The 26712-nt window shown below is 48.2% G+C and overlaps 1 protein-coding gene and 1 long non-coding RNA gene across 2 annotated transcripts in view; both read right to left on the minus strand.

The window, feature by feature from the left end:
* SLC7A6 (solute carrier family 7 member 6) overlaps positions 1-26712 on the minus strand; it is a 118993-nt gene that overhangs the window by 66694 nt on the left and 25587 nt on the right. The window lies entirely within an intron of this gene.
* On the minus strand, positions 20249-26071 carry LOC134969415 (uncharacterized). The gene is made up of 5 exons (XR_010189474.1): positions 25668-26071; positions 24591-24717; positions 24281-24407; positions 23250-23358; positions 20249-23161 (listed from the first exon to the last, which is right to left on the minus strand). It is a non-coding gene; the product is annotated as an uncharacterized LOC134969415 (long non-coding RNA).

A 26712-nucleotide genomic window follows, 5' to 3' on the forward strand; every position in this document is an offset into this window, starting at 1 on the left:
AGCTCCTGTTAAAGGAGACCCGAGAAGACGACTCTCCCAATTGAAAATCACCCGCACTGGGGCGTGGCCTGGCTGGCAATGGGAGAGGAAGCACTCCCTAGGAGCTCCTGCAAACTGGCCAACATAAATAAAAAAAACAACTCTATTTAGTATCCTGGTGCCCCCTGCACTTACCCCACTGCCTCTGCCTACAACAACCCGACCAGGGGAAGCGTGCTGCGGAGTCGGAGGGCGGCCTTGGCTGCCCTTGCGGATTGTGGCCTTCCCCCTCATGTGAAACCGGGGCCTCGATTTCGCCGCCTCGCGGGGCCGGGCTCCGGAGCTACTCGCGGGACTTGGGACCCTCATCTCCTCCCCTCCGGACCGTTGGCAGCGGCTTGTGGTGGCCTCATCCCTCCTGCGGACCCCTCCGGCGGAGCTGTGCAGCAGCTGAAGCGGGCCTGCGGCCCCCCTGCTACCTCCGGCCGCCGCGGCCTAACACGCGCCCAGAAGCCGGGACCTCGAGTTCGGGGAAGACCCGGCCGTGAGCTCCGGGATCGGAACGCGGCCGCGACGGGCTCCCCGACACCCCGGATCACCCCCACATGCGAGGCTGGACACTCTTAAGCACCTCCAAAGAGCCTCTGTGCCACAAGCAGCCCCACAAGGGATAAAAGAGGGGAAAGGAGCAGCCCTATAAGTGCTGCGGTGGCCATCTTGGATTCCTGGAGATTTAGCTGGAGAAGGCTGAGCACACCTGCAGCTCTAGGAATCTCTACAGCACATCCAAAAAGGCTGCATTACCTTTAGCACCCAACCATCCTGGAATATTGTGAGTGCCTGCTGCTGCCACAGCACTCATTTCTCATTTGCACCCCTGCTCCATAGAAGCCCACGACAGGAACCCAGAGTCACCATTTTACTTTCTGGCACTCAGCCAGGGTAAAGATAACCCGCACTATACCACACACTCCTCACCCCCGCAGGAGTACAGATTCTATTTACACTACCGCCAGTATCGGCGAAGGCTATGGAAGTGCTTTAATACCACCCAAGTGCGCCCGGGCCACTGAATAGGGGATCGAACCGCGATCTGCCCCGACGTCGGAGTTGGCGCCTGGAAGAGTCATGGCCTCAGCGTTATGATATTCGGATCCGCACATCCCAGACCTAACCTTAAGATGACTCTCAAGATGATTTAACGCAAAATAATAAAATACTACATGTGCCATAGCCAAATGATCAGACCCCATATATAATACTCTGGCACCCTACCCCCCCAGCTCCGCGGTTGGAGGATCGGATCTGACCGGATTACCTGTTCATTAAACGGACTCGGGCCTGTGTCCCCCCAGCAATAATTTTTCCTTCCTTTTTCTTTTTTACCCCCACTCCTACCCTACCTCTTATGGATATAAGCCACTATGTCCAAAAACAAAAAAGCATCGCAAGCTCCGACTAACTTCTTTGGGTCAAAGTCCAAGGGCTCACAGAACCCCACCATGGCCGCAAGCCCCCCCCCCTCTCCATGTTCGTCGGAAGTGGGTATCGATCCCCAGATACAGGCGGTTATGTCGAGCCTATTGGAGGGAGTGCAGTCCGCGTTCAAGCAAGAACTCTCGAACGCTATAGCCGAATTTAAATCGGACCTTACAGATCTCGGTAACCGGACGGATGCACTGGAAACAAAGACGGACGATCTCTGCCGCTCCCAACACCGCATTGACAGTGAACTCGCTAGATTGCACGAGGAAATGGAGTCCCTCAAGGAGCGACAAGAGGACCAAGAAAATCGCTCGCGTAGAAATAATCTGCGCATACGTGGCGTTCCAGAAACGGTCCTCGGCCCATCACTACCAACATTCTTGAGAGAATTCTTCATACACTTGGTACCAGACCTCACAGTCGAAGAATGCCTTTGCGACAGGGCACATAGAGCACTCCGGGCAAAACCATCTCCCGCCCAACCGCCCAGGGATGTTATTGTCCGTTTCCATTATTTCCGTTCGAAGGAGAAAATCATGTCCTCCGTTCGAGACACATCGGAGATCCTGTTTAAAGGCACACAGCTGCAGATCTTTCAGGATCTTGCACCCTCCACCATCCAAAAACGGCGAGACCTCCAACCGGTCACCCGGATCCTACGACAACACCAGATCAGATACAGATGGGGATTCCCCTTCCACTTACATGTTTCGGTCAATAACTCTGTTCACTCGGTCAAGACCTTACCCCAAGGACAGGAACTGCTGGCAAAGCTAGATCTCCTCCCAACATCAGCAGTAGAAGACATGGCGGCCTCATCATCCCAACCGCCACATCCTCAGTCCCCTCTTCCCGACTGGACACGGGTGACCCGCCAGCGCAATGTGGACAAGGACCCTCCCTGACCTGGGGAAACCCCCCGATGTGTATAGTGCATGAACTGTCGGTGCAACTTCTCCACGACTCGAAACGAGTGTGAACAGTGGAAGATTCGACCTCAGTTCAACTACCAGTATCGTAACTATCCTTGGTTAATGCTGTTATAAACAAGTTATAACTGTTTGAATCCCCCCCCCTCCTCCCTCCCTTTCTTCCAACCCCCCTCCTCCCCTTCCCTTCTTTCTCCCTCCCCAATTTTTATTTTTTTCTCTCTCTTTTTTGTTTTCATGCTTGCATTTTTGTTGTATGGACACAGTTCTCAATGTCCTATATTATATTATGTTTGCTATAAATGTAAAAAGGTCATAGCCATTCCCAGCCTTCATGGCCCGGGTGACGCTCACCCTCCCACATGGTAGCTCAGTTACCCCCCTACAATCCCTTACTGTTGTTTATAATGTTACTAACTCGATGCTTTTTCCTAGCGGCCCCTAAACGGGACCCACAACCTCAGGGATGTTTCCCCGTTTGGGGTACTTCTTCTTCTTCTTTTCTATGTTCTTTCTTTTCTCTCTTTTCTTGTGGCCTCTGCTTGACTTTCCTGCTCCTTCTCTTGCTTGGCCTGGAGGGGTGGCCTTTGCCTGGCACAAATTGTACCTCGCTGGACCATACCTGGCAATATGCCGTACTCCCCCACGTAAATAATCATGTCTCTTAAAATATTCTCGGTCAATGTAAATGGCCTGAATTCCCCTAGGAAGCGTACCGTGTTCCTGAGTGCTTGCAGACGTGAGAAAGTTGACATAGCATTCCTGCAGGAAACACATCTCACCGGTCCCCACACTCGGCTTACGGGCAAATGGTTCTCCCAGTCCTACTTTGCCTCAGCAGACTGCAAAAAACGGGGTGTGGCCATCTTAGTTCACCGTAATATCCCGTTTATTCACTCCAGGACGGTGACAGACCCAGACGGACGGTTCCTCATGGTAATGGGTACCCTCCGCTCTAAGGCTTTCACCCTGGTCTCCGTCTACGCCCCCAACCAAGACCAATCTTTGTTTTTTGATTCTCTCTCCAAACGCCTATCACGAGAAGCACAGGGAAGCATTATCATGGGTGGTGACTTTAATACCATAATAGACCCCTTGCTGGATAGATCTGGTCCTCCGCCTCATGCTTCCATGACGACCCTCCCTCGGGCTTCCCGCACACTTACCGCCACCATGAAACTCCACGGTCTCTGTGACACTTGGCGTTCCCAACACCCCCACACCAAAGATTTTACGCACTTCTCAGCTCCACATCAACACTATTCCAGGATTGACATGATCCACATCACCACTGCCCTAGTGCCACTGATCTCGGACACGGGCATTACACCACTGACTTGGACGGACCACGCTGGGGTCTACCTCCTCATAGATATATACCGCTCGCCTCATAGGAAATTTAAATGGCGTCTTGATGACTCGCTTCTACAACACCCCTCTGCACTAGAGGAAACTAGACTAGCGATTACACAATACTTCACTGAAAATATATCTCCCGATATTCCACTTAATATCCTTTGGGAAGCCCACAAAGCCACGATTCGCGGTACCTTATTAGCAAAATCGTCGGCAATCAAGAAAAAAGCCGCACAGGAAATAGCCTCCCTCGAATCAGAAATAGCCACCTTACTACCCAAACACAAAGCATCCCCCGACCCCTCTTTACTCACCCAGATAGACTCCCTCCGAGGACAACTCAACACTCTCCTATCCACCCGCGCGGCAACAATTCTTCGGAAGTTGCAACAACGCTTTTACGACAAAATGGATAAAATAGATACCCTACTAGCCAACAAACTACGTCGTAAGCAAGCGTTGGGTGCAATAGATAAACTGTACTCGCCACAAAGGGGAACCTATACATATGACCCTGAATTGATGGCTGAAGATTTCCGCCTGTTTTATAGCTCCCTCTATAACTTACCTGACTCGCCCCTGCTGTCTCCTGACGGATCCGGGGGAGTGCGCTCATATTTATCCGATACCCCCCTCCCAACCCTAACCGACAATCAATTGGAAGCCCTAAATAGTCGAATCTCGGAGGAGGAGACAATAGCTGCCATACGATCGATGCGCTCGTCGGCTGCCCCGGGTCCGGACGGTTTCACAGCCCAATATTATAAACTCTTCGCGAAGGAACTGGCCCCACACCTAGCCTCCCTATTTAACGGTATCCTCGAGGGAGCCTCCTTCCTGCCGGAGACGACTCGGGCCGATATAGTGGTAATACCAAAGCCTGACAAAGATCCGACTAGCTGCTTAAATTACAGACCAATCTCATTATTGAATGTTGACTTGAAAATATACGCGAAAATACTAGCTAACCGTCTGGGTCCCCTGATGCCCGGCCTGGTCCACCCGGATCAGGTCGGCTTCATTCCTGGACGCCAGGCGTCCGACAACACTAGAAGGGCAATAGATCTAATATACTCAATCCAAAAACGGAAACCTCCCTCTCTCATTTTGGCTCTTGACGCGGAGAAGGCCTTCGACCGCATATCGTGGTCTTTTGCCTTTGCAGTCCTTGACAAAATGGGATTCTCCGGAAACTTTCTAGAGGGAATTAAAGCACTCTACCACTCTCCGTCGGCCCAGGTTATGGTTAACGGTGTCTCCTCCTCCAGTTTCGGGATCACCAATGGTACCAGGCAGGGATGCCCCCTCTCCCCTTTAATCTTTGCCCTAGTCATGGAGCCCCTAGCAGCAAGGATCCGTAATAACAGTGCTATCCATGGAATATCCACAGGCCTATCTGAACACAAGATAGCGCTATATGCCGACGACGTCCTGATCTCCCTCACTGACCCAGCCCAATCTCTCCCCGCGCTTTTATCTGAGATTAGCTCATACTCACAGCTCTCAGGTTATAAAATAAACGTGAGCAAAACAGAGGTCCTTAACTTTTATATCCCGGCAGCTCTCAAACAAGAACTTCAAACTATTCTCCCCTGTAACTGGCAAACCAAGAAAATTAAATACCTTGGTGTGTACTTGACCCACCATCACCACCAACTTTTCCAAGCAAATTATCCCCGTTTATTACAGACAATTAAGGAGGACTTGGTGGACTGGTCCAGTTATTTTATATCATGGATAGGCAGAATTAACTCTGTCAAGATGAGCGTGCTCCCCCGACTCCTGTACTTATTTCAGACCCTCCCGATCTACGTCCCTACCTACGTCTTCAAGACCCTACAACGCCAATCTTCCCTCTTTATTTGGAATCACAAACGCCCTCGAGTCAGACTTAAACTGCTTCAACGCCCCTCCAGAGGCGGCGGTCTGGGTATCCCGGATTTTAAGAAATACTTTTATGCCGCGCAACTCGCTCAATGTGCACAATGGTGCAACGAAGGCGGGACGCGGAAGGTCTGGGTGGGGATAGAGGCGGAGGAGACGGGCCTAGCTACACTATCCTCCCTACTGTGGCTTCACCGGAACCAGCGTCCCCGTGCGGCCCTATTGCACCCTGTAGTAAGTCGCTCCCTGGCAACATGGGACCTGACAAATAGACGGTTCAGTTTGGCCCCATACCCGTCCCCGCTAATTCCGTTATTTAACAACCCAGCCTTCCCACCAGGTATGAGCAGAGCCACGCACACATCTTGGCGCATGAGTGGTATTTTCTATGTTAATGATATCACCTCCACAGCTACGTTCCCACAATTCGCAGATATCCGTGAAGGAACAGTAATCCCCTCATCGGACTTCTTCCGCTATCTACAAATTAGACATTTCCACTCCACCATCACCACCACCCTTCTCCACAGACATTTATCCCCCTTTGAACACATTGGCTGGAAACGCACCAACACTAAAGGCCTCATATCAGACATCTACACCCTCCTGGACGACCTCCCCACAACATCCCGGGCCCCTCATGAAGTGGCATGGGAAAAGGAATTGGGATTCACTATAGACAATGAGGACTGGGTAGATATATGGGACAATGCGGCTTCCAGCTCCATATGTGTAAGAATTAAAGAAAATATTTATAAATTACTCTACCGATGGTACTATGTCCCGTCCCGTCTACATACTATGTTCCCCGATACTCCAGATAGATGCTGGAGGGGCTGTACGGACATCGGTTCATTCTTACACATATGGTGGGCCTGCCCTAAAATCTACACAATATGGGGTGAACTCATCACCATGCTTTCGCGTTTATTCGACACCTCCATCCCCTCCGACCCCCAATACTTTTTGCTCCCCATGACTCTTCCTACCCTCAACAGACATCAAAACAAACTATTCCGACATATAGTCTCGGCAATGACATGCCAAATTGCCACGGACTGGAAGAGCCCGACCCCCTCACCAATACAGGGGATAATTTCTCGGATATGGTATGTCCACAAAATGGAATACATGACCGCAGTTATTCGCAATACTGCGAAGCAATTCGATAAAGTATGGTCCCCATGGCTAAACCTACAACAGGCTTCCTCCCCATTCATAATCTGACACGGCATGCCAAGGTCCTATCCACCTCTTGCCCCCGAAGGCTACCCCTCCACCTCTTTGCCCTCTCTCTACTCCCCCCCCCCTCTTTTCTTCAACCGGAGGTGCCCAGCCTCCTATGCTTTTCTGTCCCCTTCTGATCGCTCTCCGAGCACTCTCTTTTTTTCATTTCCTTTGCTGACTCTCTTGACGGAAGGCCACTCCGTTGCCGAGAGTTTCCCACTTTTTATGCTCTAACTTGAATCTCTAAACACGGGAAAACACAAAAACAAAAAAAAAAAGGATCCATGCTGTTGTAGCAACAATTTACTGTACCTACATTTGTATTTTAAGCACCCAAAATGTTCGGGTGCTCTGTTATGTTATCATTGTACCTATTTCATGATCCACTCAATAAAATGTGTTTATAAAAAAAAAAGAATCAGGGCTAGGAAGCACAATATGCACTTGGGTCAAAAACTGGTTAGATAATAGGAAGCAGCGCATTGTGGTTAATGGATCTTTTTCAACTTGGACTGAAGTGCTAAGTGGTGTGCCGCAAGGCTCAGTATTAGGACCGCTATTGTTCAATATTTTCATTAACGACCTAACAGAAGGTCTAGAGAGCATGGTGTCAATTTTTGCAGATGATACTAAATTGTGTAAGGCTATAAATACAGAGGAGGATGCCGAGTCTCTTCAGAACGACTTAGTTAAATTAGAAGCATGGGCAGCCAAATGGAGAATGCGCTTCAACACAGACAAGTGTAAGGTAATGCACTGTGGTAACAAGAACATAAATTACACCTACCTACTAAATGGGGTAAAATTAGGGGTTTCTGTACTGGAAAAGGACTTAGGTGTCCTCATAGATAGCAAGCTAAGCAGTAGTACCCAAAGTAGGACTGCAGCCAAGAAGGCTAATAAGATATTAGCATGCATAAAACGGGGTATTGATGCTAGGGACGAGAGTATTATACTCCCGTTATATAAATCACTAGTGAGGCCACACCTTGAATACTGTGTACAATTCTGGGCACCGCACTACAAAAAGGATATCCTGGAGCTTGAAAAGGTACAGAGGAGGGCGACCAAACTAATTAAGGGCATGGAGACGATGGAATACAAGGAAAGGCTTGAAAGACTAGGCATGTTTACATTGGAAAAGCGGAGACTAAGAGGGGATATGATCAACATCTACAAATATATAAGGGGACAATACACAGAGCTTGCGAGGGACCTGTTTTTGGTCAGATCAACACAGAGGACTCGTGGACACTCGCTCAGGTTAGAGGAGAGGAGATTCCGCACAATACGGCGTAAAGGCTTTTTCACGGTAAGGACAATACATGTTTGGAATTCCCTGCCCGAGGGAGTTGTAATGGCGGAATCTGTCAACACCTTTAAGAATGGGTTAGATAAATTCCTAATGGATAAGGATATCCAGGGGTATGGTGCATAGTCATGCATTATAGTTACTATAAATAGGGATAAAATGTAACGGCTGACAGCAGCATCAGTCAGAATTTTTAGTCAAATCATCATGCATAGAAGACCACAAATAGGTTGAACTCGATGGACAATTGTCTTTTTTCAACCTCAGATACTATGTTACTATAAAGATATATCACAAGGAAGCGCATATATATATATTGTGTTTGATTAAAAATTATTATGTTTATTATTTATTTACTTATCAATTTTCTTAATAATGCACAGCATAATATATAAAACTTTAAAACACACCAAATACTGCAGTACAAAAGTCCAGTAAACTGTGACGTTATTAGTATTACCGTCCAAGTAACCATATACCGCTGGAGCTCGAATAAGGATATTCTTTAAGCACACATAGTGCTATTTATGTAACTCCCCGGTGAAGAACTGGTTGATTTGTAATAAAATACGTTGTTACTTTGTATCCATAAACCAGAGGAATATATTTTGTAGGAACTACAAGCGTTCACAATGTGCCTGCCGCACAACAGCTAGTGTCCCCTTCTCTCACCACAGCCGTATGTTGAAGCCTCAGTGCGGCTAGATCTTGAACGGCTAGTGCCGAAGTTCTCAGGTGTGAGCGGCGGTAACAGCAGCGTCCACGGGGAGAGGGAGCACACTCTCAAAACTGATTTCAGGTGATTCCTCCAAGGTGTCCTCTGGCATAGAGGGGTTCCGGACCGCCTGCAGGTGTTTGTATGGAATCCTTCCTGATGAAGACTCCATTCTCCGGCGTGCACGTCCTGACGACTGAGGAAATCCGCTTCCCAGTTGAGGACTCTCGGAATGAACATTGCCAATACTGCTGGCAAATGACGTTCTGCCCAACGAAGGATTTTTGACACTTCCATCATTGCCATGCGGCTTCGAGTGCCGCCTTAATGGTTTATGTATGCCACTGTGGTGGCGTTGTCTGATTGTACTTGAACAGGCCTGTTCTGTATCAGAGGCAGGGCAAGAGTCAAAGCATTGAACACTGCCTGCAATTCCAGAATGTTTATTGGGAGGAGCCATTCCTCCTTGGTCCACCGAACATGGAGAGAGTGTTGCTCTAGCACCGCGACCCAACCCCGCAGACTGGCGTCCTTAGTTGGTAGGGCCCAGTTGGGGATCCAGAAGGGACGACCCCTGCTCAACTGTTGGTCCTGTAGCCACCAGCTCAGTGACAGACGAACCTCCAGTGTCAAGGAGATCATTTGAGACCTGATCCGATGAGGCCGTCCCACTTGGCAAAGATTAACATCTGCAGGGGGCGGGAATGAAATTGAGCGTACTCTACCACAGAGGCGTAGCTAGGGTTTCCGGAGGCCAGGGCAAGATGGAAAATGGCGCGCCCCCCCCCCCCCCCAAAAAAAAAAGAAAACAGAAAGAAGCATGTGCGCGCGCGCCAAAGGCGCGCTGTGAAAAAAAATGGACGTGGTCACACTCCAGAAGGGGTGTGGCCACGCTCCAGAAGGGGTGTGGTCACTGAAAATGGCCCACAGTGCCAGATACATTGCCCCACTCACTGCCAGTTACATGCCCCACAGTGCCAGTTACATTGCCCCACAGTGCCAGTTACATTGCCCCACAGTGCCAGATACATTGCCCCACAGTGCCAGATACATTGCCCCACTCAGTGCCAGTTATATGCCCCACAGTGCCAATTACATTGCCCCACAGTGCCAATTACATTGCCCCACAGTGCCAATTACATTGCCCCACAGTGCCAATTACATTGCCCCACAGTGCCAGTTACATTGCCAGATACATTGCCCCACAGTGCCATTGCCCCAAGGTGCCAGATACATTGCCCCACAGTGCCAGATACATTGCCCCACAGTGCCAGATACATTGCCCCACAGTGCCAGATACATTGCCCCACAGTGCCAGGCCCCACTCAGTGCCAGTTACATGCCCCACTGTGCCAGTTACATTACCCCACAGTGCCAGATACATTGCCCCACAGTGCCAGTTACATTGCCCCACAGTGCCAGTTACATGCCCCACAGTGCCAGTTACATGCCCCACAGTGCCAGTTACATGCCCCACAGTGCCAGTTACATGCCCCACAGTGCCCCCCCCCCCCCCGGTCACTCACCGGCGCCTGTTGTGTATGTGAGGGGAGGAGAGCGCAGCGCCTCTCCTTCCCCTCACCGCTCCAGGTCTCCGGGGGCTGTCCGGCGCCGGTTCGCTAGCCAATCAGAGCTCGCGGACCGGCAGCCAATCAGGAGCCGGTCCGCAAGCTGCTAGGGCTTCCAGCGGCGGTGAGGGGAGTGAGAGACGGTGCGCTCTCCTCCCCTCACATCTCGGGTTGACAGGGGCGAGTGAGGCATGATGCCCTGGCCGCCGGCGGCGCCCCCCTTTCCTGGGCCTGCCAAGGCGCCCAGGGCACGTGCCCCACTCGCCCTACCCTAGATACGCCTCTGCTCTACCATGTCAAAAGCCGACACCATGAGGCTTAGTACTTGCATCGCCGAGTGTATCGACACTCTTGGGCAAGAGAGGAAGTATCTGATCCTGTTCTGAAGTTGCAGAACTTTCTCTGGAGACAGAAACAGTCTTTGGCTGTTTGTGTCCAGCAGTGCACCATGCTCCGAGCAGGGACCAGAGAGGTCTTCTTCCAGTTGACGAGCCACCCGTGGGCTAGTAGGAAACGTACCATCAGTTGCAGATGAATGAGGAGGATATCTTTGGAGCTCGCCAGGATCAGCAAGTCGTCCAGATACGGCAGGATCCCGATTTCCGGACGACGTAGATGAGCAGTCATCACGGCCATAACCTTGGTGAAGATCAGAGGTGCCGTGGCCAGTCCAAATGGCAGAGCCTGGAACAGATAGTGAAGTTTGCCAATAGCAAACTGCAGATATTGCCGATGTGATATGGCAATAGGTATATGCAGATAAGCATCTTGTATATCCAGGGATACCATATAATCTCCGGCAGGGCTGGCTCCAGGCCTACTAGCACCCTGAGCGAGAAAATGTAAAAGCACCCCTGGGAAAGTGGGTGTGGCCTCGTAACTTCATATTATCAAACTATAAATATATTTTTTCACACCCCCTCTATGCACACAATTAGCAGCCTTACGCAGAACAGCACAGTAGTGTTCCTTACACACAATGTCTCCAGTGTAGTGCCAGATACACATAATGTGCAGTGCCAGCAACACATGACATAACCCCGCAGCAGTGCCAGCTACACATAACATGCCCCGCAGCAGTGCCAGCTACACATAACATGCCCCGCAGCAGTGCCAGCTACACATGACATGCCCCGCAGCAGTGCCAGCTACACATGACATGCCCCGCAGCAGTGCCAGCTACACATGACATGCCCCGCAGCAGTGCCAGCTACACATGACATGCCCCGCAGCAGTGCCAGCTACACATGACATGCCCCGCAGCAGTGCCAGCTACACATGACATGCCCCGCAGCAGTGCCAGCTACACATGACATGCCCCGCAGCAGTGCCAGCTACACATGACATGCCCCGCAGCAGTGCCAGCTACACATGACATGCCCCGCAGCAGTGCCAGCTACACATGACATGCCCCGCAGCAGTGCCAGCTACACATGACATGCCCCGCAGCAGTGCCAGCTACACATGACATGCCCCGCAGCAGTGCCAGCTACACATGACATGCCCCGCAGCAGTGCCAGCTACACATGACATGCCCCGCAGCAGTGCCAGCTACACATGACATGCCCCGCAGCAGTGCCAGCTACACATGACATGCCCCGCAGCAGTGCCAGCTACACATGACATGCCCCGCAGCAGTGCCAGCTACACATGACATGCCCCGCAGCAGTGCCAGCTACACATGACATGCCCCGCAGCAGTGCCAGCTACACATGACATGCCCCGCAGCAGTGCCAGCTACACATGACATGCCCCGCAGCAGTGCCAGCTACACATGACATGCCCCGCAGCAGTGCCAGCTACACATGACATGCCCCGCAGCAGTGCCAGCTACACATGACATGCCCCGCAGCAGTGCCAGCTACACATGACATGCCCCGCAGCAGTGCCAGCTACACATGACATGCCCCGCAGCAGTGCCAGCTACACATGACATGCCCCGCAGCAGTGCCAGCTACACATGACATGCCCCGCAGCAGTGCCAGCTACACATGACATGCCCCGCAGCAGTGCCAGCTACACATGACATGCCCCGCAGCAGTGCCAGCTACACATGACATGCCCCGCAGCAGTGCCAGCTACACATGACATGCCCCGCAGCAGTGCCAGCTACACATGACATGCCCCGCAGCAGTGCCAGCTACACAACATGCCCCGCAGCAGTGCCAGCTACACATGACATGCCCCGCAGCAGTGCCAGCTACACATGACATGCCCCGCAGCAGTGCCAGCTACACATGACATGCCCCGCAGCAGTGCCAGCTACACATGACATGCCCCGCAGCAGTGCCAGCTACACATGACATGCCCCGCAGCAGTGCCAGCTACACATGACATGCCCCGCAGCAGTGCCAGCTACACATGACATGCCCCGCAGCAGTGCCAGCTACACATGACATGCCCCGCAGCAGTGCCAGCTACACATGACATGCCCCGCAGCAGTGTCAGCTACACATAACATGCCCCACAACAGTGCCAGCTACACACAATAGGCCCCCCAGCAGTGCCAGCTACACACAATAGGCCCCCCAGCAGTGCCAGCTACACATGATAGTGTTCACGTTTTAGGGCAGGGTGCTGATCACAAGGAGGGCACATTTTTAAGTAAGGAGAGCAAAATGATGTACATACTGTAATGCTTGGTGCTCCTCCACCCACATGCAGAAGCAGGGACAGTGCGCGCCGAAGGCGCGCCGCAAAAATTTAGGGGCGTTGCTTTGTGGGGAAGGTGCATGACCACAGAATAGTGGCAATTCGCATTACACCACATAGTAGTGCAGCTAATACACATTGCACCAGGTAGAACCTCCTATACACTTTGCACCAGGTAGAACCTCCTATACACTTTGCACCAGGTAGAACCTCCTATACACTTTGCGCCAGGCAGAGCACGTTAGACACTTTGCGCCAGGCAGCGCACGTTAGACACTTTGCGCCAGGCAGCGCACGTTAGACACTTTGCGCCAGGCAGCGCACGTTAGACACTTTGCGCCAGGCAGCGCACGTTAGACACTTTGCGCCAGGCAGCGCACGTTAGACACTTTGCGCCAGGCAGCGCACGTTAGACACTTTGCGCCAGGCAGCGCACGTTAGACACTTTGCGCCAGGCAGCGCACGTTAGACACTTTGCGCCAGGCAGCGCACGTTAGACACTTTGCCTAGCCACAGACGCCTAGTAGATACACTACATGATATGCCCCCCAGCAGTGCCAGCTACACGTGACATGCCCCCCAGCAGTGCCAGCTACACGTGACATACCCCCCAGCAGTGCCAGCTACACGTGACATGCCCCCCAGCAGTGCCAGATACATAAATGGCCACACAGTGCAGATATGCCCCCAGTGCCAGATACATAAATGCCCCCACAAAGCCAGATACATAAGTGCCCCCACAGTGCCAGATACATAAGTGCCCCCACAGTGCCAGATACATAAGTGCCCCCACAGTGCCAAATACATAAGTGCCCCCACAGTGCCAGATAAATCAGTGACCCCACAGTGCCAGATACATAAGTGCCAGATACATAAATGCCCCCAGTGCCACAAAATATAAATGCCCCAACAGTGCAGATATGCCCCCACAGTGCCAGATACATAAATGCCCCCCGTGCCACAAAACATAAAAGCCCCCACAGTGCAGATATGCCCCCACAGTGCCAGATACATAAATGCCCCCAGTGCCAGAAACATAAATGCCCCCACAGTGCCAGAAACATAAATGCCCCCACAGTGCCAGAAACATAAATGCCCCCAGTGCCAGAAACATAAATGCCCCCACAGTGCAGATATGCCCCCACAGTGCCAGATACATAAATGCCCCCAGTGCCAGAAACATAAATGCCCCCACAGTGCAGATATGCCCCCACAGTGCCAGATACATAAATGCTCCCAGTGCAGATATGCCCCTACAGTGCCAGATACATAAATGCCCCCCGTGCCACAAAACATAAATGCCCCCACAATGCAGATATGCCCCCAGTGCCAGAAACATAAATGCCCCCACAGTGCAGATATGCCCCCACAGTGCCAGAAACATAAATGCCCCCACAGTGCAGATATGCCCCCACAGTGCCAGAAACATAAATGCCCCCACAGTGCAGATATGCCCCCACAGTGCCAGAAACATAAACGCCCCCACAGTGCAGATATGCCCCCACAGTGCCAGAAACATAAACGCCCTCACAGTGCAGCTATGACCCCACAGTGCCAGATTTTCACTTACATGTCACTGCGGTGCTGGGAGCCGGGAGGGGGAGTACTGCTGTGGGCGCGGGCGGGTGGGCGGACGGATGAACACTTCTGTATGCCCTATAAGAGTGGCGCCCCGCGCGGCCGCTCTAGTCGAACATGCCTGGAGCCGGCCCTGATCTCCGGGTTCCATGGCCAGTACAATCGAGCGCAGTGTTTCCATATGGAACTTGGACACTCTCACAAATTTGTTTAGTGATTTGAGGTTGAGTATAGGCCGGAAAGACCCATTGGGTTTCAGGACTAGAAACAGGGTCGAGTAGTATCCTCTCCCTCTCTGGGACAGGGGTACCGGCACTACCACTCCTGTATCCAGGAGAGAACGCACAACCAGGTGTAGAGCTTGTGCCTTCAACGGATCCAAAGGAATAACCGTGGTGCAGAACTAGCGAGAGGGACATCTCTTGAAAGAGACTCGTACCCGCGAGAGACGACTTCTCGCACCCATGCTTCTGAAGTGGTCTTTAACCAGACCTGGGTGAACTGCAGAAGTCGGCCTCCCACCCTGGGATCCCCGTCATGCAGCAGAGTTGTCTTGTTTGGAAGCAGGCTGACAGGAGGCCCAGAATTTGTTTTGCTTTGGGCTTAGTGGTTTTGGGAGCACGAGCTTGTCTCGGGTATGCCTGACCTTTTGCTTTCCCTTGAGTTTAAAAGTAACGAAAAGTGGTACTCTTTGCCTTCTGTGCAGAAGGATTAGTATTCGGGAGAAATGCAGTAAGACTGCAGCCGCTAAGTCAGTCACAATCTTATTCAGATCTTCCCCAAACAGGATGTCTCCCTTAGTACCTCCAAGGTCTTTTTGGAGTCCAGGTCCACCTTCCATGACCTCAACCACAGAATTCGACAACCCAGGATGGACGTAGTCTGCGCCTTGGCCGCCATTACACCTGCCTCAGAGGACGCCTCCTGAATGTAGTGGGAGGCGGTGGTAATTTGAGACAGATATTGTCTTGCAGTGTCAGATATATCTTGAGGCAGCTCTTCCTCTGTTGCCTGAACCCATGCTTCAATTCCTTTTGCGGCCCAGGAACCTGCTATAGCGGGCCTATGTACAGCACCTGTAAGGGAGTAAACAGACTTCAGGCATCCCTCCACACGTTTATCTGTCAGTTCCTTCAGTGAGGTGACCGTCAGAGTAGATGACACCACAAGACGGGTGACATGGGAATCCACAGGGGGAGAATTTTCCCACTTATTACACAACTCAGCAGGGAGAGGATAACGAGCTATCATCTTTTTAGACAGGGAGAATTTCTTTCCTGGAGAAGACCAGGGTTCCTGACGTATGTCTACTAAATGGTCAGAATGCAGTAAGATTACTTTAGCTACCTTCTGAAGTTTAAACTTTTCAGGTTTCTTAGATGCAGTAGGGGGATCTACATCATCGATTTGTAGAATAAGCTTAATAGCCTCCACTAGGTCAGAGACATCAACCTGAGTTGTAGATTCCTCGTCAGAAGCAGCTCTATCTGTGTCTGACGGGTCAGTATATTCCCCATCCTCATCAGACGAATCATCTGAGATATTAGTGGATTGTGAGGAGGAAGCGGCCCGCTTAGATGACCCCTTGACACCAGTGTGACATGGGGTAGGTTTCTGTCTAACCAAAGATTGATTTAATTGCTGCAACTGGATAGACAAAGCATCCGCATTTACCATAGGGACAATACGTGGCTGCAATGGCACAGGAGGTCCCATAGAGGGCGCAAGTCATGTCACAAACATATTGAGCATAGTTGAGAACGCCGCCCAAGGTGGTTCCTGATTGACTGCAGGAGCTGCGGGCTGACGGGGAGATGCATGGCACATATTACACAGACCATCATCCAAAACTTCCCCCTCAGGCAAATCATTGGCACATGCGCTGCATGAGGCAGGAGCGTCTGCAGATTTCCCGACCTTTGTGCTAGACATTATGGTGAATGTAACCGTAGAGTGTAACCTATTTATGTGCAGAATGCACAGTACACAAACAGAGAATAAATGCCGTATAATGTTACTGGGTACATAGTAGAATACACTTAATTGTAAATACTGTGAAGCACTATATATGATAACCTGACGCACCTAGTCCTTTAGGGTATAGAATGCAGTGATAGATACTGTCTAGCTGTGATACACTGAATTGAAATCCACACAGCAGATCCAGGCACATACAGTCACAGTGACAATGCAGATAATTATTTTAGTCAGACAATAAAACTGCACTGGACTAGTAAATATAGTGGAGGGCACCGGAGCAGGAGAGCCCATGGGGGCGGGCCGAAGTGCCGGCGTCACAGGTATAATATATATATATATATATATATATATATAGTGTCCCGGAGACAAGTCGCTGCTACTGCGAGAAGATGGCGCCCAGAGTCTCAGTCAGGGAGTGAGGGAGAGTGTGAGGCAGCTCCAGGGTGGGAACACCAGCAGTAGATGGCGCCCGGAGCTGGGTGAGGGGCAACAGGTCAAGCGCCTTATTCCCTATGCTGGTCCTCACCACCGGGTACTGTGGAGCCTTAGTAAACAGGATATTTTACTATCTGACCTGTGCTCCCATGCCCTGGTGGATATAATGGGGTCCCTGCTCTGTCACAGTGTCCACGCCAGCGTTCCGCCTGGGGGATCCTCTTACCTCGAGAGCGTCTGCGGTGGTGTGCCTAGGAACCGGAGCGCATCCGACGCAAGTACGCGGGAAAAGAGCCAGTGGAAGTATGCAACGTCGCTGGAGAGGTGATGGAGCCGCAGCACAGTACTGTATGTCACAGTGACATATGAAGTGCTGCAGCCCTTTGTCTTCTAAAAAGCTTTTTCAGGGCTGCCTAGTGCAGCCCCCCCCCTGTTAAGTGACCTGTTTCATGCAGGCACCAACTCTAAAACTGAGCTCACAGTGCCTGCAAGCGGGGTTATAGAGGAGGCCCCGCAATGCATCCTGGGACAGTCTAAAGCTTTAGCCTGTTGGTGCTTCTGGATCAAGAGCCATCTCTACACCCCAATGTATTCCCTGTGGTACACAGTGTATCCCCGCTGCAGAAACTAAATATACTATATGTGAAGAAGATCATACCTTATTTAATTAATGTAAGTTGGTGGTGCTCCCCGAGGTTATATAAACTGACTTAGCAGAGAATAGTCTCTCACTAAGGGCAAGAGACCAAAGTAAAATCTCTTTTTGAAGGCACACTTTTTGGTAAATTATTTGAATTCAAAATTATTAAATACATGTTTAAAATGATGCAAGGTAATTGGTATATACAGGTTGTGTATTGGAAGAAAAAAAAAAAGGAGATATTTTCTTACCTTTAAATAATATCCTCCTATTTAATGTATCATTTACAGACAATTCTTATTTCCAGATAGGTTGCTATTTTCTGGTTCCTGGGGTTGTGAATCGAGAGAGAGAGTGGGCTCTAACCACTAGACCCATTTTGGGTCTTTAGGCATTCAGCCAGGCTAATTAGTGCTTGCACCTGTAGAGGCCAATAAAGCTGTGTCAGGGCTTTACTCAGGGTCTCACTTCCTGTGGGAGCAGGCAGCAGGGCTTGTTCAGAGACACGGCGATGCCATACCTCCCAACTTAGTCTTGTGAGGACAGACACCCCGTGCTCCCGAAAAGGGGACATGGCCTATGAAAAGGGGGCGTGGCTTCGCGGGAGGACCCGCGATCGCGAGCCACGCCCCCCGTTTTCATCACTGAGGCATGCCCAGCGCTCTGCGAGCCGCTGGCATGCCCCCTCTCCCTCCAGTGAATAGACGCTGTGCTAAGCAGGGCAGCGAGAGACAGAGACTCCCAACTGCTCCCCCCCACCGCGGGAAACTGCGGCCCGCGGGTGGGACAGCGGGACAGTCCCCAAAAAACGGGACTGTCCCGTGAAAGTCGGGACAGTTGGGAGGTATGCGATGCACCAAATGGCTTGAAGTCATCACTGGCCCTATACATGCCTAAAATATTACATACATTGTACTGTATGTAGTTCTAAGTATGCCCCCTTCATGTGCTGTCCACACGTGCTCCGATATCAAGCATTTGGAAACCCCCCTCTACAAATCCTGTGTTTGCTAGTGTACTGACCGTGAGTACTGTGCACATGCCTTTGTTATGGTGGGGCATCCTACCACTCTGAGAGGGAGAATCTGTGTATTAGTGCTCAAACGGGCTAGGATTTGTTTTATCTTTAATGCACACACTTAACTACGGCTAGATTGCACAAAAACGTTGTGCTGTAACACATAATGCATAGGAAGAACAGACACAATCTGTCTGGTTGTTTGTAATCTCTGGCTGAAGTTATTGTGAAATGTCAAATGCACAGAACCATATATAAGCAGCACTGCACACTGAAGAAGTCAGCATGTTCACTTCCTTCACAAACTAGTTATGAAACTCGGTGGCGTCTGGAGAGCCATGATCTTCTACGACTACAAGAATGGTCTGCGTCAGCAGGAGAATTTTGTCAAACTGCAAGCTTCTTTTGGAGAGGAAGCACCGTCCCAAACAATTGTGTGGGAGTGGTTTGAAGAAGTTTGGTGAGGGAGATGGTCCCTGGCAGATTAGGAGCGTTGTGGCAGACCTGTGTCTGCGGTTGCTGCCATGCAGGCCATAGTTGAGGTGGACACCAGGGTGACCGTGGCCCAGTTAGAGAAGGAGATGGGCATCTCATTGGGATCCATCCGCTTGATACTGCACGAAACGCTTGGCTTGAGCAAGGTATCTGCATGCTGGGTGCCCCATCAGCTGACTTGGTGCCCCAACATTCTGGCCAGGTTTTATTGCGGTTGCTCAGACTTTGTCTGGGAGATCATCAGTGTCACTGAATTGTGGATCTACAGTTTTGACCCCGAGACATAACAATTGGACCAGTGGACCCCCCCAGTTGGAGGTGCGCCGCAACAGACGCTCTGACTTGAGCACAGTGTGGCCAAGCACATGCTGGCTGTCTTTGTGGCCCAGACTGGTCATGTAGCTACCACACCACTCATGCAGTAGCGTACCATCACCGGGGACTGGTATGCCACCCAGTGCCTGCTGCAAGCATTGGAAGCCATTTTTAGGCGCCGTTCAAGTACTCACACTTATGGTACCCTTCTCAATCACGACAACGCACCTGCCCACAACTCTAGGAAAGTGGTGGATTTTCTGGCCCATGAACTCATCCAGGAGCTTGGTCATCCGCTGTACATTCCAGGCCTAGCCCAGTGCGACTTCATGTTACTAAAAATCAAGCGCAAGATTTACTTGTTTTGAGACACCGGATTGAGACACCTTTATCCAGCATGAAGAAGACATACCTACTTTGTAATGGTCCAGCTGCTTCACCAAGTGATTTGAGAGAATGGTGCTAAGAATGGTTTATGCACATAAATCTGTTCTCCTTCTAATAAGCAGTAAAGTCTAAGTGCCTGACTAGTTTGGAATATTTGTAGCCCTGATCTGATACAATTGGACGTAGTATCATATTTCACCCAAGAGATAATATAAGAAAATAGTAGACAATTTGGAAGCAAGAGTTGTCTGTAAATGATACATTTAATAGGCGTATATTATTTATAGGTTAGAAACAGTCTCTCTGTTTTTCTTCCAGTACTATACAAGTATATACCAACTACCTTGCATTATTACGTAGAAACAATATAATGCAGATGCACACTTTACAGTACTAAGCACTGCTAATCTGAATAATTGTATTATACTCAGCAATCTAACACAGAACAAAATAGAGGACCTTGGCCAAAAAATACAAGCCTACCAACTAGCGTCCATGTGACCTTGTCTCTGGTGGGTCACCAATACTAAATTTGAGTTCGAGGAGCGGAATCCCACCAAGCCGGCAAGGCCAGCCACCCCCAGGGCAGCACTTTAGTGAGAGGATAAGGCATTAGCAAGAGTTAATGTTTTACTACTATAACACTTTTTAGTATTTTAATTAATACCTCTCCCCTATGTAACACTTTAACACATAGGGCAATATTTACTAATATTCGTGTTTGAGTCAGTTTGTGTAGTGTTTAAACTCGTTTTGTATCGGGTGCATTTTCATGCAACTTTTTGAATCCATATACGCAAAGTTACGAAGCCGTCGACTTTATGGTTGTCGTGTTTTCCGATGTCGATGCCAGTCGTTTTTTTTTGGCACATTTACGGCCGTCATTGTCGTTTGCGTACGTGTTTTTGTAGTATTTGTTGGTTTTTTTCCTAAGTTAAACGCGGCAGGGTTTTTTTTTTCCAGCGGCCGCATTTTCACTTTCAGTTTCGATTTTCATCCCCGTCCGTGATTGGTTGTGTTTCAGATGGTAGGAGTGTCTGTGCGCAACCATATAAATACGCCCCAAACCGTCCGCACCTCGTGGGTTAAGTTAGTGGTGAGGAGGAGGGAGGTTGTGCTGTGGAGGTAGGTGAATTTGTGGTTTGCTGAGGAGTGTTGGTAGCGATTTCTGAGTGTGGTATTGTGTTTGGAAGTCGTCTTGTCATTCTTGTTGTCTTGTATTTTGTGGTTCTGTCTCATTTTTAGTCCAAGTTATTTTTCTTTATAGTCCCTTGTCAGTGTGTGTGTGTGTGTGTGTGTGTGTGTGTGTGTGTGTGTGTGTGTGTGTGTGTGTGTTGTGTAGTGGTAGTGGAGGAGTGTGTTATTTGTCTATTGTTTTTTCTGTGTTAACTGTTTAGACACACAATTATGTGTGACTCAGAGGTGGGTGAGGTGGAGTGTGTGAGTGAGGGGGAGGAGGTTGGTCAGGTGGAGGAGGTGAGTGTTAGTGAGGTTAGTGAGGTGGAGGAGGTGGGTGAGGTTGCTGCAGCAGCCTCAAGTGATAGTGACAGTCAGAGTGCTCCGCAGCCACGCACCACTACTAAGACTGGGCGGAATGTAAAGTTTAGTTTTGCTGAATATGTGGCATTGGTGCGTGAGCTGATGAAGTATCAGAGGCAGCTATTTGGCCCTGAGTCCACCAAGGTGCCAACACGGAGGAAGACGGTGTTGTGGGCGAAAGTTGTTGCTGCTGTCAATAGTGAGGGGGTGGTCAAGCGGACGGAGGACACGTGCCGCAAACGGTACTATGACATAAAGCGACGTGTCAAGTCCAAAATGGCCAAGGAGGCCAAGTCTGCTCGGAAAACCGGTGGTGGCCAGCCCTATATTGCAAGTTATCTGGAGTATGAGGAGCCCATGCGGAGTGTAATCCCTCCAGAAGTTGTCTCTGCAACCCATGTCCGGGATTCAGATAGGCCCAGGAAGAATGGTGAGCATGTGTATTTGCAATTACATTCTAGGTTTTTTTTGTTTGTTTTTTGAAATGTGTGTCATGTGACGTGGCATATTACTCCCATCTTCAAGTGTGTGTCAGCAAATACATTGTTTTGGTTAATGTTTTATACAAAAGCCAATATAACATCTTACTTTATTGTATATCATGTGTTTTTCAGACAGATATTTTGCATGTGTAGTTTGTACTTGGTGTGTCTCTGAATTGTCCTGCAATAATGTTTTCCTTTTGTGCGTTTTTAAAAAAAAACATTGTGACTATGTTTTATATTTAAGTGATCGATGTGCAATGTTTTAAAAATAGTGGTTGTCATGTTAGAGGCTGGAGTACTGGAAAGTGGTTTGGAAACCACTTACATGTGTAATGTCATCTTTAGATAATGTTAATTATTTATTTTTAAAAACTATTTTTTTTCTTTTGCTTGTATTTGTACCGTGACACCACACTGCAGTGTAATTTTTTTTTTAAATTGCTGCATTTTGTTTTTGCTCATATAGTGGTAATGTGTCTTTGGAGTGCAACATCACAGAGCAATTTATATATTGCATCTGTAATATTTTTCCTTTCAATACAAAATGAAGTTTTGTGTTTTTTTTTGGGTTTTTTTCTTGAACTTGTGGCCTATGTCAGTGTCCTGTACATGTTTTCCTGTGTTGATGTTGCCATAGTGCATATGTGTTTTTGGCAATGTTTTTTTATTTTTATTTTATTTTTTATTTCTGGTCCTTATGTTTGTTTTAAATAAAAACCAAGCATTTCAAAAAGAATAAATGTGTATAAGCATAATGGGTGGATGTATACACAATAGCATGAATTTTTGTTAAATGTTATTTTATACAGTGTTTGAAAAAAGCAGTACTACTCGTCAGCCAGTAACTCCCATCACATCTGATGATGATGACGCTGTGGAAGCAGGTAAAGTGTCCATTGTAGTATAGGGTATGCTTGTAAAGGAATGGCCATAACAAAATTGCACTTTCATTAAAAGGTCCATCAAAAGAAGTATGGAGCAGCAGAAGTGGCACTTCTGTAAGACATCACCACAAAAAACCTGTGGCCGAAAAGAAAACAAGGTCGTATGTCCCGGCACAAACACAGCAGGCTACCCGGCCACGAAGATTATCGTCCGTATGTTCTGTACCCTCACTCCAAATTTTGGACACACCTCCAAGACGTCATCCACACTCCCCTCATCTTGATTGTGAGTATCAAACTGAAAAAAATGTGTAAAATGTCAGAACATAAACAAAATCATTCATAACCGCATGAAGTCAAAACACATCAAAAACTAAAATACTTACCGCAGTAAGTAAAAGCTGAAATGGAATCCAAGCTAAATGGCCTTGTCCACATCCAGTAAAGATATGTATGTCCACTTGATCCATACAGTATGACATTGTGTGTAAGATGCTGCAACAAAAAAGCATGTTGGTTTGTTTGCAAAAAGTAAGGTTGTTTTTCCATATTTCACATGTGTGCTTGAGGTAACATTGCAAAATACATATAAAAACATTACTATGTTTGTTTGAACAAAGCTATAAGGTAACACATTATGGGTTACAATGTTTTTTTACGGTGGAGTATGTGTGAGCTACAATAAAACTAAAGTGTTTGCTTTCACAATTAAGTAAACAGACACTTGCCACAAACAGGCATATGTATGTATTTAAGCTATGAGTGATGATGTTGCTAGGCAGAATAGTTGAAGTGAATGACATGTGGTCCATGTGTAGGGATTTGTTTACATTTCTCAAACATATGGATAGCTAACGGAGATTTGTTTAACATTTCAGCTTCGAGTCCTGGGAACAGCATCCCTCCGCAACAACACCAACACAGTGACATGGAGGAGACAAACATCTTAGAAATGCAGCCATTAATGCAAGGAATGAGGCCCCCAGCACCTGTGAGTACACCACCACAGCAAAGCACACCACCACCACCACCACAACACAGCCCAACAACACCAGGAACACAAGGCCCTGATCAGGTGTTTTGGACTATTTGGGCTAGACAGCAGGCCACTAATGAAGATTGCCTGCGTAAGCAGACACAAATGTTTGCAAGCCTACCATCTCACCTCAGAAGAATATCAAGAAATCTGAGTAGACAAAATGAACAAACAACCAGAATAGGCAATACCATGGAACTCATGCGTACAGACATTACACAGGTCATGGGCAACTTACAGCGCATAATGGAAGAACAGCACAGACAACATCAAAGTTATATGAGCATTTTTCAAAACAATCAAAAGATTAATGAAAGTTTATTCCGAATAGTAGACAATCAAAATGCTGCTACACGTGAACTCAATGCCATCCTCACTAACCTGAATGAAACACTCAGATGCATGCACCAACAGCAAACAAGCAGCAGTACTGGTACGACTATTCCAAATATCACGCCAGTCTCATCACCACCAAGACGATCCACCAGAGCACGACAACATGACAGTGCTAAAGGCAAAGGGCAGGACAAGCAGCCACCCAAAAAAAATTGAAAAAAACAAGTTAGACATTTGTGATAAGTAACTCAAAATAGTTAGCAAGTGGTTTTTTTTTCAAAAAAAATATAACACATCATTAATTAAAAGTGGTACAAACAAAAACATATATTTTGTACGCACATTTATTCATTACCATTTTTTTTGGGTATTGGAGGAGGGAAATGTTGAAGGAGCCACACATACATGTTAGCAGGAAGTAAACAGACCACTTGATTTTTTTCTAATCATTACTCTTTCTAAATTCCAATCATTCTCTTTTCCTGCAGACAATCCAAATTACAATGTTATTGATACATATCTTAGCTTTCTTATCTATACAACATTACAAGAAGAACACAATTGAGTTGTGTAAAAAGCTTGTAATATGTTGGCTTTGTTTTGTTTGAAAAACATTGTCCAAATGAATGTCAGTATTGTTGGGACATGTTTGTGTGTTAAAAATTAGTAAGAATGTTTTTAACATGATGCTGAAACAAACAAATATGTACTTTTACACCAAAAAAACAAAAAAAGTGAATAATAATGTATGTGTGTGGCAAACTGTGTATTTACTTACACATCATCAAGTTTACAGTATCAAACATTAGGAAATAAATTATTCCTGATTACAGTAAGTTTTTGTGTCTTAAATATGATGGTGCATCACACATAGGGACACATGTATTCCTCAAGGCTAACATATTATATGTTGAGGAGTGTTTTTTGGGAACACAGGTTCTCAAACTCGGCCCTCAGGAACCCACACAGTGCATGTTTTGCAGGTCTCCTCACAGAATCACAAGTGACATAATTAGCTCCACCTGTGAACCTTTTAACATATATCTGTGAGTAATTCATACACCTGTGCTTCTACTGGGTTACGTGAAAAACATGCACTGTGTGTGGTCCTGAGGGCCGAGTTTGTGAACCTGTGCATTAGGACGTTACACACAATGATAAAGTGAAATACTAAATGGATGATGTGGGCTTGTAAGAAATTAGCACGGCAAGTTTACGATCACTTATCCAGACTTAATGCATGCCACTCATAATCTGTTGTTTTGTGAATAAAAATACACACAATACACATGCGACATTTGTTTTTCATACAGCGAGGGTATGTTTGTATGTGTTAAGGAGACAGACACATTCTGAGTAATGGTTTTTTGAAAAAAAGTCAAAACATCTATTTATGATTACACAACAAATGAAATAAGCAAACCAAGCTTACCTTAGAAATAGCGATTGATGATCTCTTGCCTAACCTACCTCCCTACATCAGTACTCCAAGTATCACCAGATGTCTCTAATTCCTCTGCTTGCTGGCTGCTTTCTTCCTCCTCCTCCTCCTCCGCAACATGTGGCACATGTTGTTGCAAACACATGTTATGAAGAAAGCAGCAGCAGAACACAATTTGAGTCACCTTGGAGGGAGTATACAACAAAAGGCCACCAGACTTATCCAGACACAGAAACCTAGATTTCAGCACACCAAAACATCTTTCTATCATATTCCGCGTGGACTTATGTGCATGATTGTAATTGTGTTCAGCAGGGGTATCAGGTCGGGACAATGGAGTTAGAAGCCAAGAGAAACAGCCATATCCTCCATCACCTAAAAGACAGATATAGTAACGTGATTCATGTTAAGATACAGCAAAACATAAGTAACACACTGTGGGGCAGATGTATTAACCTGTAGAAGGCATAAGGAAGTGAAAAACCAGTGATATGTGCAAGGTAATAGAGGCAGCAGACAATCTGTTCCTAAATGTTCATTTACATATTGGAGCTGATTGGCTGGTGCCTTTATCACCTTGCACAGATCACTGGTTTCTCACTTCCTTATGCCTTCTACAGGTTAATACATCTGCCCCTGTATTTGGACAAAGTATACGCAGGCCTACACATATCAAATTACATACCCAGCAGCCATCCATCTGGCATTTGTCCGTCCTCAAACTTATCAAAGAGGGATGACTGACTGAGGATGAAGGAGTCATGGCAGCCCCCAGGGTAACCAGCAACAACACTCATTATTTTGAGATTTGCATCACAAACCACCTGCACATTTGTGGAGTGTTCGAAATGGCGGTTTGTATATATGTGCTGCCTGCCCCTAGGTGGTCTCAGCTGAATGTGTGTGCAATCTATGGCTCCAAGCACATTGGGCATGTCAGCCAGCTCATAGAAATCTGCCCTGACGGCATGCCACTGAGACTCCTGGGTAGGGAAACAGATTGAGGCCTCGATGTGGGGCTGCAAAACAGCCAACA

The sequence above is a fragment of the Pseudophryne corroboree genome, chromosome 11 (assembly GCF_028390025.1).
Source record: "Pseudophryne corroboree isolate aPseCor3 chromosome 11, aPseCor3.hap2, whole genome shotgun sequence".
Classification (NCBI taxonomy): Eukaryota; Metazoa; Chordata; class Amphibia; order Anura; family Myobatrachidae; genus Pseudophryne; species Pseudophryne corroboree.